We start from the raw sequence: 17,457 nt of genomic DNA on the forward strand, positions 1-17,457 counted from the left end.
ATTGCAATGGTCTTTTTGGTTTAAAGTAACTGCTAAGACTAATGAAAATGTGCAGTCATGCTGCAAGTTACAAGTCATTGCAAAGCCATCAGTGTCCTGTTAAGCAACAAGTAATCTCTACAGTTAGAAGGATTAAGTGAATATGTTTTCAAAATCATTTTTAAACATCAGACATATAAATAAACCTTCACTAGCTGGCTGAGGAAGAGTTGGATGGCTTACTAGTTAATTATCAGCAAGAATTCAGATTGCTTTTAACTTGTCACATCTCTCTCTGTAAGCTTGTTGTTTGCATGATTAAGACTCAACAAATGCTTAACTAACAGTCTGGCCTGACTAGCTGTTCAGACAGATTGCCAAGCATTGCATTTGCTTTCTGCATGTGGAAAACTAACGCGATGTGAGAAGTATGAAAAGTCAGTGCAGTTTTTGCATGTTGAATACTGCCTCGCTGGGAAAATGACAAAATGCTTTTTCACGTGTGCTTCCAGAAGGGTTTGGACCACCTTTTGAATGAGTGGCTGAAAGGTTATGTGCTGGTGGCACTGTGTTTCTGCATTTTGTGTGCGTGTGTGCGAGTGCGTATGTGTCAGTGTCTAAGAGCATACACGCTAATGTTGTGCTTAATGTGAACTTTTGGTCTGTGCTTTTTACACTCGCCGTGTCGGTTGAAGTGCCTTTTGCCTGTAACATCGTCCAAAAGTGCTGTAATCAGCCTCACCTCTTGTGCCTCTTGTCATCCCCCTTTTACCTGCACCCACTCTGCCCTCTCTTCATCATAAAACCGCTGTTGTCCATCTGGACGCTGTACACTCTAACCTTTACACAAAATTAAAACTGGAACTTTGTTAAGAGGATTGGTGGCCACCTGAAAACTGTGGCCTGTGTTAAACTCCCCAACACCTGAAAAAGCTTGTAGGTTTCACTAAAATGCCTTTTGTAGAATAAACCTGGGCTCATGTCAAAGTGATGGGGAAAATGGACTGCTGCATACCTGCCTACACAGTTTAAAGTAACCATCAAAGTACACAACGAGGTTTTTAACATTTGTCTTATAATGGGAAGATAAAGGATCCAGAGCACTGTCAATGTATTTACTCACAAAGTCAAATAAATCTGCAAGTCATATGCAAATCAGTGAAATAAAAAGTTATGCTGGGAAAAAATAGAACCCAGTGTCAACATGTGAAGTGCAAACAAGACTGGACCCGAAATTGAGCCTTGTGGCACACCCTAACTAAGAGGGACTATCTTGCATCCAAAGCATAACAGATCAGCTGTCAAATATGGTAGAGGCGATACATGCCTCTACCATATTCCTTTTCGACATTGGTTGTGTCAGATGATGCCCACAGTTCAGTTTTAGCTCTTTTTTTGTGTGCTGTAGCAGAATAAGCAGAGATGGCGATCGTGGTAATGCTTTTAATTAATCTGTTAATGAAACTGCAGTTATGTAAAAATGTGAAAATGCATAGCTGAAATATAAATTATAAATATAATAAAGGTTTCATAAAGGTTTTATGTAACGAAAGAAATTACTGTTGAAAATCTCTCCCCATTCACTCAGATGAATACCTAAATGTCAGATAACTGTCTGGTAATGTCACAAACATGACCTGTAGAAGAACTTTGGTTTTTGTCTTTATGTAAGAATCTCAGTGTATCACGTCTCCTTTGTACTTCATCATCTGAATACATTTAAAAACCCTGAGCAACAGTTATAAACGTGCTCCCTTAATTTTGAACAGTGACAAGCTTTTAACTTTTTTTTTAACTTGTCCATAACTCTGAAAGAGCCTATATGATGATGATGTAATTTGCCAGTCATCTATTCATGATAGGTTAACTGGATACATTATGCCCATTATACAGTATTATCCAGTATTTTTATTAAATGCCAGGTATTCTTGTTATTAATAATTGTTTTTTTCTATTCATCTATATTAGCAGTTAATCTTTTTTTTTTTTTTTTTTACCACAGTTAAACAAACCTATTACAGATATTTTACCAATCAGTAGTTAATGGAAGATGGTAAACACTATACAGTTGTTTTCTTTTCCCCCCCCTAAACTCATTATATAAGCCCAAAGCGAAAAAAAAAAGTTGCAATTTTAGTTTAGAGCAAATGAAGCTTGGTCCTAGTGCTAGTTGTGAAGTCACATTTTGGTAAAATGCTGTGAGATGATACCCCGAGTATCATCTCATCCGAGTCATACATTCTTCTGTGAAGAATCTGCAGGAAAGATGAGCCAATTTATAAAGATAGTTGTTGTTGCCAGGCAGAATCACAAATTTAGCTATGACATCAGTGGCTCAGCAGCCTTTTTATAAACCACTGTGGGGGAAAATCCCCCCAAAACATTAGTTATATAGTGAGCTCTTCCTAGCACAGATGTCAAGCACAGATGCCAACTTGAATTAGGATTGGGAAATGCTCAACAGGTTTGGGATCTAATACCCACCTCTCTATAAAACCACTCAGAATAGTAAGGATAGAAATGTCATTATTATTTATTTAATTATTTAAATTAAAAATGTTTGGACATGTTCTGTTCACTCATGGAGTTTATTTTATGCTGCTCATACACACACTCACCATCTCCTAAATTCATGCCACTTATCTTCATCTAGTGTTCATAAGGAGTATCGTATAAAGAAACCAAAGATGACAAATTTCCATCAAATGTGACTTAATCTAGCAGCACAGGCAACCTGCCTTCACGCATGCTTATGTTCCATGTGAACACAGCGTGACACACAATTCACGTAAACAGAAAGCTAATCATGTTTTTCCACGAGGTCGACTGTCTCCGTTACAGCCGTTCGCTTCCTTGACATCGAGACCGTTCTGTTCTTTTCAGCACTGTCCCTCAAGGCTTGGCTTTCACATTTATCCTTGATTCCTCCATGTTACTTGGTGCTTGCATCAGCTGTACAGTGACACACATTTGCATCTAATTATGCCCACGTTCACCCCACTTAGGCCCGACGCAGTGGAAAGTGGTGGCCATTGCATTTTATGTGGTCATTGCAGGGTCAGAGGAGTTTAAGCCGATGGCCTCGAGTCCTTTTATTTCCCACCGCTGGCTGCTTGTCATTTGACTTTAAGGAGTTTAAGCTCATTGTGCTGTCACAGGCATTGTAAGTCGCTCGGGATAGCAGTGTTAGCGCGAGCCCTATAATGCAAATGTCACTGTGAGACTTTTTTTTCCTTTCTTTTTAAAGATGTGGCTGTTGACACAGGGATTGAAATCAGCTTTTTTAGAATGACATGCTTGTTGAGTGAAACTGACTTTGAAACATTACATTTATTCTTAAAAATGTGTTTAAGAAGATTTTTATTAACCCCATCCAAAACTTTAATAAAAAATGTATATTGGGATGAGATATTAATAGAGGTTATATATAAAGGTTACAAAAAGGGAACATTTTAGCAGAAACAGAGTATTTCTTTTTATTCTTTAGCATGACAAACTATAATCTCGCAGTTCTCCAAAATTCAACTTTTTCATTTGGAAGGCATCCAGGTGTTAATTTGGTGCCAGGAGTATTAATGACTCGAGGACTGTGTCTGAAGTTGTTGTTATTGTAGGCGTAGGCTAACACCTGCTAAGAATGTCGATTCCACCTGTTGGTCACTGCGTGTGGCTTGTTTGTGCACGTTTCAAAGTATTGCGATGGATTTCTTTCCTCATGTGTGTCTGCACCCTGCATCTGTTTGCATACATGTGCGTGCTTGCGGTGTGTGGTCTGTAGTGTCTGAATCTAAATCAAAGCCTTCCTTTGAGACCTGACAGTTCCTTTGAAGGAAGCTGGAGCTGCCAGATGGCATTAGATGGACCCGACCACAGCCGGTACCATAGCAGGCTCTGGCATTTTAGTCAGAATAAGCAGTGCTTGAGCAACGCTGTTAATGCAGGTTGATTATTCCTGTGGTAACGTTTTAGCAACAGCAGGACTTAAATGGCTGTAGTTCTAAATTGATTCTCACTTTTATCTTTTTGCGCTATGTCTATATTTACTGTGCTAAAGTTAATCGAAGTGACAGAGTGCTAAAATGAGAGTTACAGTTTTCTCTTTTGAGCGGCCAACAATTACAGCGTCACAGACAGGTTTCGGGCACAGCTTACGCAGGCCTGTAACAGACACAAATGATTAAAGTTGTTTCTTCTCTTTTTTTTCTATTCTTTTAGCAAGCTGGCTAATTAAAGCGAAAATCCAGCAAGCAGATCTATTGAAAGGGTAATATATCATGATGCAAAATACTGTAATAATGGTGCCACTTTCCCCTTCTTTGCCTAAGGACAGAATATCTAATTTCGCTAGATTGTAGCAGAGATTTTAGGCCAGAATGGGAGGGTTGAAATACAGAATTTTCTGCACCTGGCTGCGTAAGAGTTGAGTCATATGTTCAGAGATGGAGCCCCTTTTGAATGACATTGTAATGCATATAGAGTGAGCCTTTGATGTTCATTGTCAGTTTTCCCAGTATTCTCTTTTTCACCCTCACTGGGATCTCATACAGTTATATTCCCCTGGAGATCCTCCTCCTCCACTGTAGCTTCCCAAAAATATCCTCCTGATGACAAAGTGTGAATTTATCCAACATCCACTGTCGCACTTACCCAGATATATATCACATATAACTTGACATATATTAGACGCGTATTGCACCCTGAGGTATTGACAGCAATGCAGAATGTGATAATGTCCCTGATCATTTGTGCTGTGTTCCACATTTACATTACGCAAGACGCAGGCTGCCTGCAGGAAGAAGGCAGGGAGGGAGCAGAAATGGGATAAACGTCTCCTAGATACCTTCACATATTTATTATCAGCCATTAAGCTGCCCTCCCACTACTACCTCTTCTCAACTATGAAAAAGCAAAAAAGGATGTCAGTCAAGGCGTCGAGGCTCAGACCCCATCATAAAATGAACCGCAGCTGCTAAATAGGCTACAACGTTTAAACCTAATATTTTAGCATCAAAGGTTACCTAACTCAGGTTAAACATAAACATATTTTCTTGCTTGAAATGGCCACGGTTTCCCTCATCTCTTTGATGATTCGGTGAGTGGGAAAGTATGCCGTCCACACATGAAAGTCTATTTTTTTAAAAAGCAGATCAGAGATGAGATCTGAGACCTTAACAAGACGTGACGATGTGAAAAAGCTATGATCTCTTATGTAAGACTTTTCACTCGTTTTATTGAAGGATATTACCTGTGAGTTGACATGTGAAAAAGCAACAAATGTGGCATTCAAAATGTATAAGAAAGGTTCAAAACTGTGTGCATAAAGTTTCAGACGTTCAGAGTTTTTGCTTCACATCAGAACTTTTACCTGAGATACCCAAGAGTGTAACAGGCTATAATTTTTGCACACCTGTATAGATTTTGACCTTGGGCTTCAGGTAATTACATCCTACAACATTTATGTAAATTTTCATGCAATGATGGCTGTAAGCTAAAGAGTATTTCTAAAGTTTAAATACCTAGCTTAGGTAGTTTTACAATGTTTAAGCGCCTGTAGTTATCTAAAGTACTTTTATAGTAATGTTCAGAAAAATGTATCAACCGGGATTTGTCAGATTTGTTCCTGATTCCTCTCACACAGTATGTCATGTTTTCACTGAAGCAGTACAAAATGAGGTTAATTTAAAATGAACTGCTGGCAGATAAAACAAAACAAGAAAAGTGTGAAGTATAAATAGTTTCAGATTCATTCCTAAACCTTTTCCTTACCTGCCTAACCTAACAAGTGCATAGTTCCCCACCTGACATATTTGCACACTATTAAAGTCTGAAGCACGGCTCTCATGGGACCTTTCCTTGCCATCTCATGCCAGGCGTGAGGATGAAGAGCCAGCAATAAGGTTGTTAAATGGTTCCCTGGCTGTCTCCTTATGGCTGTGCCCTTAGTCACAGCAAACTGCTGACCCACATTTTTGGGTGGGTGACTTTTTCCACTAGGCCCCCTCGTTTTGCCTTGTCCTCTCCTCTCCGGTCCGCCCCCGTCCATTCCAAACTCTGTTGATGGAGAGAACGGTGACCTTTTACAGACGCCTTCGCTGACTCTGTCTGAAGCTTTCAGCAATCCCTGCCGCCTGTGCTGCTTCATGTACTTCAACGTGAGCACACTTGTGTACTCTCTTTCACTTTGTCTTCAGAATTGTGCATGAATACACAAACACACACACTCACCCACACACAGACTTGCAGTATAATTTAACAGAGAGAGACATTTAAGAGGTTAAGGCCACGTAGCACGTTGAATATCAGCAGTCACCCTGCTACTGTACAAACAAAGGACCTCAGAATGTATTGAAAATCCATAAAACCGCTCTATGCAGTGGTCGCTTAGGAAGAAAAATCATTCGTTCATACTTGCTGCAAAGGTAATATATAGGGAGCTTAACAACAAAACACTACTATTGTGGCTACTTTTAATTACATCGTAGTTGTCACACGGTTTAAAAATTACACATCAGTGTTGGCTAAATAAATACTGGCATTCATCATTGTCATTAAAACCATATTAAACTCTATGTAACTTCCCAAATTACCGAGTAGGAATGCTTTGGATGAAGGAATGAAATCCCAGATATCACAGTTGTCATTTTTCTTTCAGTGCACTGCATGATTGTGTTTTGTTGTACATGTACCGCAGTGCAGGCTAACAATGAAATACCATCATTCTTTAAGAAATATGCATAAAATCTATTCCATTTCTTTGCAGTAAACTAAGGCGGCTTTCTGCATTTTTATGATATAGAACTAGGTTTCTGAACCCAGTCCTGCACATCAAGCAGAACACAGAGGTGTGTGTTGGCAGTTAAGTCTGTAATGAAACTCAGTCTAGTGTACAACATCATCAGGAAGTTTGTAAATTGCATCTCCATAATCAGTCATGCAGTCATTGTTAGAAGCTTTCAAAACAACTCGTTGTTATACATGCGCGGTCACACAAGCCCACAGTCTCAAACACTCACCACCTTTGCTCCACTCTCACCGACTCCTGCGTTGACTCGTACACGCCGGCCTCACGTGCGAAAAAAGGTCTGCAGCAGATGGTTCGGTGTGAAAGTGCAGTAGAGTGGGAGAGATTGGCACACGTATCATTTGAATAGGCAGAAACCTGGAATACAATGAAGATATCAAGGAGCCACGTAGGCTCCACACATCGGTTTTGTTTCCAGAATCATCTGTAATGATAAATCGGATCCTCTCCGCTAGCATGGCAGCTCCCACACATACACACCCAGGCCCAGAAGCAGATGGCTAGATGTGAATGCGGTTCACACATGAGCAAGGAAGAAAGGAAAAAACAATCTTTCCACCTTTACCTTGCAGCTGTTACCCCCTTACAAAGCACTTCCCGATGATGCTCTGTAATATATTATAATTTTAGAATCGTGGGAATGCACTGTAGCTTGGAGCCTCTTTGCTTCTGCACGCCAGGAGCGGTCCGCAACGCGATCCAGAGAGTATCTGTGCGCGTCCCCTGACGGTGCTTTAATACACAGAGCTTCAACTTGATGTGCCACATGTTTGCATCCAATAATTAGTGTGTAATAAATGAAGACCAAGCTAATAAAACTTAATTATGTACTCTTACACTGTCCACATTACATATGCAGTCTCTGCTGAGGAGAAACATTCAAGTCAGCCATGTAGTTATAATGTTGGAAAGCAATCAGAAATATCAAAACATGAAGTCTGCATCAGAATTTTGCAACTGTGATAAATATTTATTGATTTAAAAATCCAATTTTCTGATATTCATATTTGTTATTTGAAGTTATGTACATGTTTAAGCTCTTTGCCCAGATAATCTAGTTGTTTGTGTTGTTCCAAACACGTGCGTTACCCCCACAGAAGTTAGAAGTGTAGTGCAACTCTGCAACGCCAACGTCAACATGTGCGGGCATTCTTGTTTATCTTGCTAATTTTTCACTTGTCCGTCGCTATTATTCACTGCTAATGCTGACAGACTAGAAATTATCACTATGTTTGAGTGTTTAATATCTGCTCTTTTTGGGACCTTCACAGCACACTGGTTGTGCACAAAGTCATATTTTTTTCTCTTAAAAAAAAAAAAAATACAGTTTATTTTATAAATTCTGCATTCCTTTATGAAGCATTGTTGTTCTATTATTCTTAATAGGTGCGTTTTGTATGTGCGACACTAAATGCATTAATTTGTTAGTGATGTTTTGCACAGTTTGATAATGAATCATCAGGCATTTGGAAAACATGTTTTCTTTCATTTTTGGCAGGAAATTAGCTCCATAAATATTACTTTTCTGTGTGTTGCTCATATTTGTTCCAAGAAATTTGAATCAATCTGTCAAAGTTATGGGTTCACATTTTGTTTGGGGCACATGAAGTCCTGTTTTGCTTATGCTGAGCAGGAGATTATTGAGACACCCTAGGCTATCTGCTCTCAGTAATTGTGCTCAGCTCATTATTGTTTTGTGGCACCTGTGCAAAAGGTTAGCAGTTTAAGGTGAACAGCCTCTTATCTTGTTCGGCTTCAGCAAGAATATTCATTTCTAATGCCGATGTTGGTGTTTATTATTAAAGTGAAGGCTTTCTCTCATTGAAAACTGAGCTGAAATCTGTTGAATAAGATGCGGCATCTGTACATCTGGTTTATCCTTTTGAGATATAGCCAGGCTACAGGCCACCAGCTACATCGCAGTTTATTATAATATAAAAACAGGTCTGTGGTGAGAATTTTGGAATGAAATGTAAACGCTCCCAAGTTGTAAAAAGATGTTTTTGTGTTGCTGGCAGTGTGGCAGTGTTGCTTGGCTTCAGCATAAGTGGAGTTTGATCCAGCTAAACATTATTAGTGCAGGACTAACATAGCCTGGGGACAAGCAGAGATGTTTAATAATCAGCTCAGTTTTTTTTTATCATCAGCCCAGACACTCAGTAAAAATGGAGCAATTTGAGTTCAACTTGGATGAGAACTTTAAAATCCAGCAAACTTGCATCTGTTACCCCCCTCCCCCTCCCCACCTCCTCCTGCAAGGATCAGGAGGAGGAATTAGCAGCACATCCACAGCTCAACATCTGCATCACTCCTGTAATCCACTGACTTGGTCAATAATGTTTAAAGTGTTTAATTAGCCCGATCAGTAGTTTAAATGGTGGAACCTCCAGTACAGATCACCTGCAGTGCTTTGGAAAAGATCCACTGGTAACGTTTAACCAACAAAGACTTTTCAGTTTGTAATTTGGATTCCTCTCTTCATGTGGCAGTAACTGAAATTAAAAGCAGAGGGTTTGGGAACCAAATTATGACAGAGATAAAGGAGAATGGACAAAAAGAAGTCAAGTTGAAATGACTTTATTTATTATTTTGGCTTGAACGTGTTTTTATTGTCATGCTGGTCCTCAGCTACTACCTGCTCACTATGGTGCTAATTGGTATTTTATAGGTAATGAAATTCATACTTTCAGATTAAAGCATTAGGCAATTCCAAAGGCTGATGGAGTGAATAGTGGCTGACCTGAATAGCTCTTTGCAAATGCAGCTTTGCAGTGTAAACTTGACCACCTGAACTTTTTTGTCAGTGCCAGGTTGAAGATTAAAGATTTCTGCTCAGGTAGCTTAGTGTAGAATCATTTCTGTGTAATTTGTGGAGACTCCAAACAGCATAAGCTTTGTGACTTAAACAATAAAGGAGCGAAAGGCCTCCATGTCAATCACTGTGTTCTTGATGAAAGAAAGTCTGTTACGTTGTTTGAACACAGAGGTATATTAGTGTTACTTTTGTGTACCCTTGAAAATGGATTCAACCATGCCTGCTCTCAGTAAGAATAATTGTGCCCTTGAAGGCAGACTTTTGAGGCCATGGTCATTGTTATGGCTCTGTGGTAGAGTGAAATGCTCTGGGATTGTGCTCCAGAAGTGCATCTTGGCTTTAGGAAATACAGAGGGCATTCATACGACTACTGTAACAATCCTTTGGGTTAAAAATGTCTCCCCCCTCCTTTTATTTCCTTGCTTTTTGGTGTGCACACAAGGAAAAAATTGTCTGTCCTCATGCTACTTCCTCCTGTCTGTGAAAAAACAGAAACACATGTAGAGTGAACAGCTGACATCATAGCAGATTGCCACGTGATTCTCCGGGGAGAGTGTCGTGCTCCTGAAACATTAAGGATTGCGTAGGTGATAAATCAACTTTAGTTTAATAGCTCTTTCTGTTGTAAGAGTATTTGTCTCCTCACCGTTGACTACTAACAGAATGAAACAAAAGAAATAAAAGGCTCGATTTCCCTTCTTTTCCTTTATGTAGCAAACATAGCCTTGTGAAGACAAAGAAGGCAAAGTGTCACCTTTTCCCTTTTTTACAGAATGAAAGCTCATTTCAGCTACAGTGTTGACAGAATTGTGTTGTTTGTCTTGGCTAGTGTTGTCTCGCGTTGTTTGTCTCAGCTGTCAGGGATGTCCGGTTATCTCACCTTCCAGCAATTCAGCTGTGGCCATATCCACGCCGGGCAAGTTCAGAGAGGGAGAAGGCATCGCCTTGTCTCACTCTCTGCAGAATGCTATTAAGGGGGGGAAACCTGTTCAGTCCTCCCCGCTCCTGCAGTCTGCATCCCTGCTGGAGGTGGGGAGATGGATTGCTCAAGGTGACCCCAACTGGCACACTGTCTGCTCAGCCCGACCGCTCTCATGCCACCATTCTTCACACTTACTCATTCTCTTCTTTCGTCTCGCACGTTGCCAGTACCCCAGGCGGCATTCTTCAGAGCTGCCTCTAGCAGCTTCTTAGCTGAGAGCCCCCACCCCCGGCCCCCGAACCATGTTTTCCCTCTCTGCTGCCGTGCAGCCTTGTGTTTCTCCATGAGCAGATGATGTAAAAGTCCCAGACTAGTCTCCTAATGGGTTAAAGCTGTAATACTGAGTTATGTTAATTACAGTCATTTACCAGCAAATACGAAAATGTCTCCAGAAACTCTGGAAACTGCTTTTTGAAAAGCAGTGCTGTTCTAGGTTTGTGAGACAGCATAAACATTTAACATCAAAAGGAATTAGGTTATGATAAATAGCATCATACTATAACGAATGCAGCATGTGCATGTATATATGTCCTGTACCCAATCTCCTCCTTAACGGGTGGGCCTATTTGAATGAAACTCTGCACAAACATTATCACACATACAACTTTTAGCATCCATGTGTTCTTTTTTCACCCCAAACATTTGTTATAAATCCTTATACAGCGTAATACAGCATAATTCCTAATTCCTGTCTTTTTGCTTATCAGCTGTTTCCCCCTTATTTAAACCAGGTATGACCATATTTGAATGTGACTGTAGAGCTGGAGACTTTTAAGCTAATGCTAATTTGGTTGATTAAAAAGGCACTCATATAAATTACTTTGATTTTTAACCCTCTATATCCCAATAGAATTTGATTACAATGCTCCAGTTTCCCAAGAATTTCGTAATAGAGGAGAAATCCATTAAATACTTTGAAACTATTGATATGTAAATTACAAGTTAGCTTTAAGTTAGCTTAATCTGTATATGATAGACTTTCATCACCTCTTTCTCTTTTTCATTCGTCTCTTCTCGCGCTTATTTATTCCACAGTTACTTATTGTTAACAGATCAGACACGTGACCCTTCTGTCTCTGAAAAGCTGACAATGAGCCAATAATAGCAACACCCGCAGTTAGTTCTAAGCTAACGTCATGTCAGCTAGCATAACTGCCAGAGTCTGACAATGTTGGACCCACTTACCGCTAACAGCAGCTAACAGTAGCAAAATCAGCAGCTCTTACTGACACAGACGTTTAGGTTTTCCTCAATAACTGACCTCCGTATCGTGTCAGCAGTCCATTGCGGGGGGGGGGGGAATGGAGAGAGCCCGTCCATGGTTGTTATAGGGTACTTAAAATGCATTAAAATACAAATTTTAATTTGTCAGTGCATTTAATTGGGGCGACCGTGGTTCAGGGGGGTAGGGAAGCTCATCTGTAACCGGAAGGTTGCCGGTTCGATCCCCCAGCTCTCTCTGTCCTGGTCGTTGTGTCCTTGGGCAAGACACTTTACCCTACCGCCTACTGGTGTTGGCCAGAGGGGCCGATGGCACGATATGGCAGCCTCGCTTCTGTCAGTCTGCCCCAGGGCAGCTGTGGCTACAACTGTGGTTTGCCTGCACCAGTGTGTGAATGTGAGAGTGAATGAATAGAGGAATTGTAAAGCGCTTTGGGTGCCTAGAAAAGCGCTATATAAATCCATTATTATTATTATTATTATTAATTTTATAGTTTTACGGGGGTTTTTATCTCCAAAGATAGTTATCTAAAATTTTACTCCTTTTGGGATTTTGTATGCGGAACTGTTTCTTCACAAAGATGTAAAATAAAAATGATTTCTCTTCTATGTTTGACACAAGAGTCTATGCAGATTGACTCGCTTTCAGAGCCAACCTCCGCTGACCATTTGATGAACTACAGGTCTCTGCACCTTTTTTCTCAATTCTCTCAATTTTCCAGTCTCAGAGAGTGCTTCTTGGCACATACTTCATAACGTTTTCAACAAGTAATTGACATTATTTTGACTGCACATTATGATGCAGCGAACCGGGGGCAAGCAGACATGTAGGAAAAATCTGTTTTGTGAGTACTGAGGCAGCAACATCAACTGTGCTCTTCCTTAAAGCACTGCAAGGCCTCTGTAGATTAACTAGAGAGATGCTTTAAGATTCTTTGAGAGATGTCTTCCATCTCCTTTTCTCTCCTGAGGTCAATGTTCGCTGCACCACCGCAGAGAACAAAAGGCCTACTTCAGAGGTGATCAATCCTGAAGTGAGAGGTGGAGAGAAAGATGAGGGTGAGAGAGGGTAAGGATGAGTCACGGTCACTCAAAGAGGATTATGAGAATATTTAGGAAAACGTGCATCCCGCTTAAAGGAAAGGTCTCGTTAATGGGTATCCTCCACATAGTCAATCTAAGACTTTCTTTGCACTTGACAGGATGCGGATTCATCAAAATGTGATGAAAAAGAATCAAGAGCAGAGCTGCAGCGCTGGCAGCCAGATATCTCTGCAACAGTGTTAGAAGACTCCTGCTTTAGCTGTCCGTGCCAACTCCAGAGCAAATATTAGCTTTGGTTTTTAAAAGGAAAATCACTAGCATGCAAATGATAGACTGTGTGTGCAGAAGTGAAAGAGTACTAATAATACATTTGTGTGTTTGTACAAGTCCTGCATGAGTCCGGGGGCATATTCTGCATTCGTGAACAGATAACGTTTGTTTCTACAGTGTTCGGGTGCAAGCGAATGAATACCAGATCAGTGTGTGGGTTGGCTGAATTGTATTTCAGCAGTGTATTCTGTGTCAGTGCAGATTTTGCCCTCATGTCATTTTCATTTTCTGCGTATGTAGGAAATCTGACTGTTCGTGTGAACACGAGGCTTTTTTGTCTGTCAGTGTTCCCGAGACACTTCTAAATCCTCCTAATCTTAATTCTGCAGAGATGGTGCGTATAATTAGAGTTTGGATCAGTGCCAGTGTCTTATTGCTCACAATATACAGGCTGTCTTAGCATCTCAACCCTACTACACTGTGGGTGACCCCCATTTGATCTAATAACATCTAGCACCCCCTCCCACCCCTCAGCCATCCATCATGGCACTGGTACAAGCCCAGAACCTCTGTCAAAGCGCCACTCCTGCACTTTTTAAATTCTGTTTCATCTTATTACAGGCTGTCTTTGCTTTCTTTACTTTTATCTGTTTCTTCCTCCTGCATCTGTCTCAGCTCTTCCATCTTTGTGCAGTCTTTGTTTTAACCTCCAAGGCACCTCGGTTTACTCTAGTCATCCTAAAGTCAGCAACTTTAATACGTACTGTGGATTCTGAGGTAAGGATGTTCATTAAACAGAGAGCTGTGCGTCACCTCGGATGCTCTCCCTCTCTACAGCACATCTTTGCACAGAGCTTGCTGCATCTGTATTAAGGTATAATTTCCTAACATGACACCTCCTGTTTCTGTTTCTATATCGGGAAATCTCTGCTCACCTGTTTCCGTGCTTATGCTGTCTACGCCACTATTCCCGTTCTCTCCCTGAAAGTCACTTCTGCGCACCGACTGCTTCCCCTGTTCCTTCAATGCGTTGTTGTGTGTGCCATAGCTGTCAGATGATGTGATGTAGTGAAACTAATCAGATTGCTTTTTCCAACCATATGGTGTTTTGGTTGGCTTTTAGTCATGTGTTAGGCTATTATTGTTTTGTTCATTTATATTGGTAGTTTTTATTTATGTCTGCTCAAAGTACTTTGTCCTTTGAGCTGAAAGTGCTACAAATAAAATGATTTAATTTCCTTGACAATTTAGCCTTGCGCAGTACAGCATTTCGACATTATAATACAAATTTTTTTTGAAGATGCTTTAACTGCTTATGCTGACCACAGACGCTGGCCTCTCAAAGGTTAAATATTAGCTGCGATTAAACATTTGCTTACATTTGAACGAGGCCTGTTATAATCTGGCCAATTAGCTGCTCTGTTTGCAAACAGTTAAGAACAGAGTTGACACCGCAGTGCAAAACAAATCCTAATACATAATCAAATCTAACATTCCACGCTAAAAACCAGACAAGTTCCCAGTTAGTGCCAGCCAAGTTGTAAAGAGATTGGCCAGAGAAAACAAGCCGTGATGATTTAAATGGTTTACTTGGCTTTATTGATTTGGTTGTTTACTGGTCAAATCTAATATGTAAAAAGAACAGAGGCATGCTGGAGCTGGGCCCGTTGTTACTCAGCCACCTTGATATACTATAATCCCAGAACTGCCAATCCTCTGCTTATACACAGATCAAAAAATATTTAGAACCACACCACTGACAACGATTTGATACAGAAATGTCACATTTGGATTCATCACTGAGTAAGGCCTGTTGCCACTGATTTTCAGTCCAGTTCTTGTGTAATTCTCGGTGTTTCCCTTCATTAAGAATGGCTTCTTGACAGCTAACGTTCCACTGAGGTGACTTCTGTTGAGGCTTTAGTAAACAGTAAATGGATTCACTGAAGGACCACAGTTTATCTGCTGTTGTTTTAGATCTGCTACTTCTTTTGTCCCCTAGCGGTATGGTTTCCTCAAATTTTTATAAGGAGACACTGCACACCACGTTCAGATAAAAATTGTCGACAAATAGCTCTTTGGAAAACAGCTTGTTGATTTGTATGCAGGTTTTTTTGCAACTGGCTGCATCGTTAGGAAGAAAATACCTAAAAAATTGGTTCATTGCTAAGCTGTCAGTTGCATCTAGACACGGTGCTGGTTCAAACCTCGAGCTAGGTGCATTTTATATTTGAACAATTCATAGGTCAGTATTCCTCTGAAAATGGTCAGGTACAAGGACAGAAGGGAAAATGAGTGAAAAAGTAGCCAGTGTCCAGGGGGGGAAAAAATTACAAGTCTATCTCGTTGGATGGAAAATAAAAAAGAAATGTTGTGTGGCTCAAGACTTTTGCACGTGACTGTATGCATTTTGATAAGTAAACTTGGCTTAGAGCTTTATTTGTTGCAGACTAGTATCAAATGCTTCATTGCAGTAGTCAGTCTTTTGCAGTTTAACAAATTTTTGTGATTTTGGTCCGGTTTCAGCACCTCACCATGAGAGTTCACATGAGCTGTTTCAAACAGATCTGGTGTGTGTGGTTCCTTTATCGATTGGTTAAATGCTCTTTCAGTGAATCTCAGCCCTTTGATTCTCAGGTGTCTGTTCAGTTTCCTTTTCTCTTTTATTTTTCTAAATTTGAAAGGCTGTTCCTTTTTGATGGTGCACGCTGTATGAAGCAGTGCAGTATTGAACAGTATACCGAGCAAACACTAACTTAGAATTATTTGGATGCGATGGACCAAGAGGAGAAGAACATGGACAGTGGGAGGCCAGGAGTGAGGAACAAGGAAGAGTTGGGTAGAAGGGAGAAAGATGTAGAGAGGGAGGGAGGGATCAAAGCCTTCTCCCATGTCAGTATTCACAGCGTGCATTTTCTACCCCCCACCTCACCACCGGAGAGATGGAACGATGAAGCGAGAGAGAGAAGCAGCAAGTAGCTAACATTACTGCGTTGCTAAAGAAATCCCCCTCCCCGCTTTCTACTTTCCTTCCTCTCTCCTCTTTTTCCCTCTCCCTCCCCTCCCCTGCATGCCGCTCACTGCAGTTTTCCTTCAGTGATTCCGAAGGATGATTGAGAACTCTCTCTGTAACTGCGTTTTTCTTCTTCTTCTTTTTTTTAAACAGACGCATCAATAAATAAACGGTTTGGTGTAGTGCTCTAAGATGTGCGGCATGTGTACTGTATGTGCATCTGTGATTGTACACAGTGTGTGTGCCTTTGTGTACGTTCTCTGCACTCGAGCGATCTAACACTCCATCCCCTCCATCTCTTCCCAGGGGCAAACACTTTGTACACCTTTGTCTTTCGTTGTCACCTCACTTCACCTCCCTCCTCCTCTATGTTCACTTCACTTCTGCTTCACCAACAGGCTTAAAAATTTCTTTTTAGTCTAATTTCCCTCTTTCTATTCCTCTCCCCCATCCTCCTTTTATTTTTTTTCTATTGCCCCCTCCCTCCCATATATGCATGCTCTGCTGACGCACTCAATCTCTTTGGCACAGTACTGCTCACTTTGAAAATGCTCAAACACAATTCCCTCAGATAGTTTCCGCGCGCCCGTGTGTGTGTGTGATCGAGCAAATACAAGCGCTTCTGAATCGACAGTTTTGTTCCAGAGATGCACTTACCATCTTTTAACAATATTGGTCAGCCAACAGATTATTTTAAAAAACTTCTCACTATTTGCATGCGAACAATTGTTCAAGTGTCTGTGCAGTGTGAAAAGGGTTTTGCTCACTGGAATCCAAATGCAATTATAGCCCATTTCATTGGTTTCCCTTAGCTTTAAGAAGTGTTTGTCTTTTCAATTCATTAGCCTGCTAATTTAGTCTTTTAGTTCACTCTCATGCCTCTTATTAGTGGTGCTTCTCGCTGTAGCAGGTAGTTAGCTTTCAGAAAAAGAAAAAAACATCCACAATATATTACAAGAGGAGTACAGAGAAGGAAACAAACCTGGCAACTAGAGAGTGGGGTTAGTGGGAGCACCTAAAAAGCCACACATCTCATCAAAAGAAGGCTAAAAGAAAGTGAATATTGGACATAAATTCCCTTGCTGGATAGAATCATTGATAGAAACGGAGGGTAAAGTAACTACAGTACTATGGAAAAATCTATACTTTGCTTTCAAGACGCCAGACTCTTGTAGTCTTGAGCAATAGTTCTTCAGGCTTCTGAACGTCTTTCAGAGCTTTGCTACTAACAGCTTTTTGCAAAATCATATACATCGTCCCCATTTCTTTTGCTGATTCTATGGAAAATGCCAAAGATAACATAGTTTGAGAGGGATAATATAGTACTTTTT

The 17,457-nt window shown here is 40.6% G+C and overlaps 1 protein-coding gene across 2 annotated transcripts in view; it reads left to right on the forward strand.

Annotated features, from left to right (window-relative positions):
- The window catches only part of atrn (attractin), a 123,556-nt gene that overhangs the window by 80,562 nt on the left and 25,537 nt on the right, over positions 1-17,457 (forward strand). The window lies entirely within an intron of this gene.

The sequence above is a fragment of the Pelmatolapia mariae genome, linkage group LG16_19, assembly GCF_036321145.2.
Source record: "Pelmatolapia mariae isolate MD_Pm_ZW linkage group LG16_19, Pm_UMD_F_2, whole genome shotgun sequence".
Lineage (NCBI taxonomy): Eukaryota > Metazoa > Chordata > Actinopteri > Cichliformes > Cichlidae > Pelmatolapia > Pelmatolapia mariae.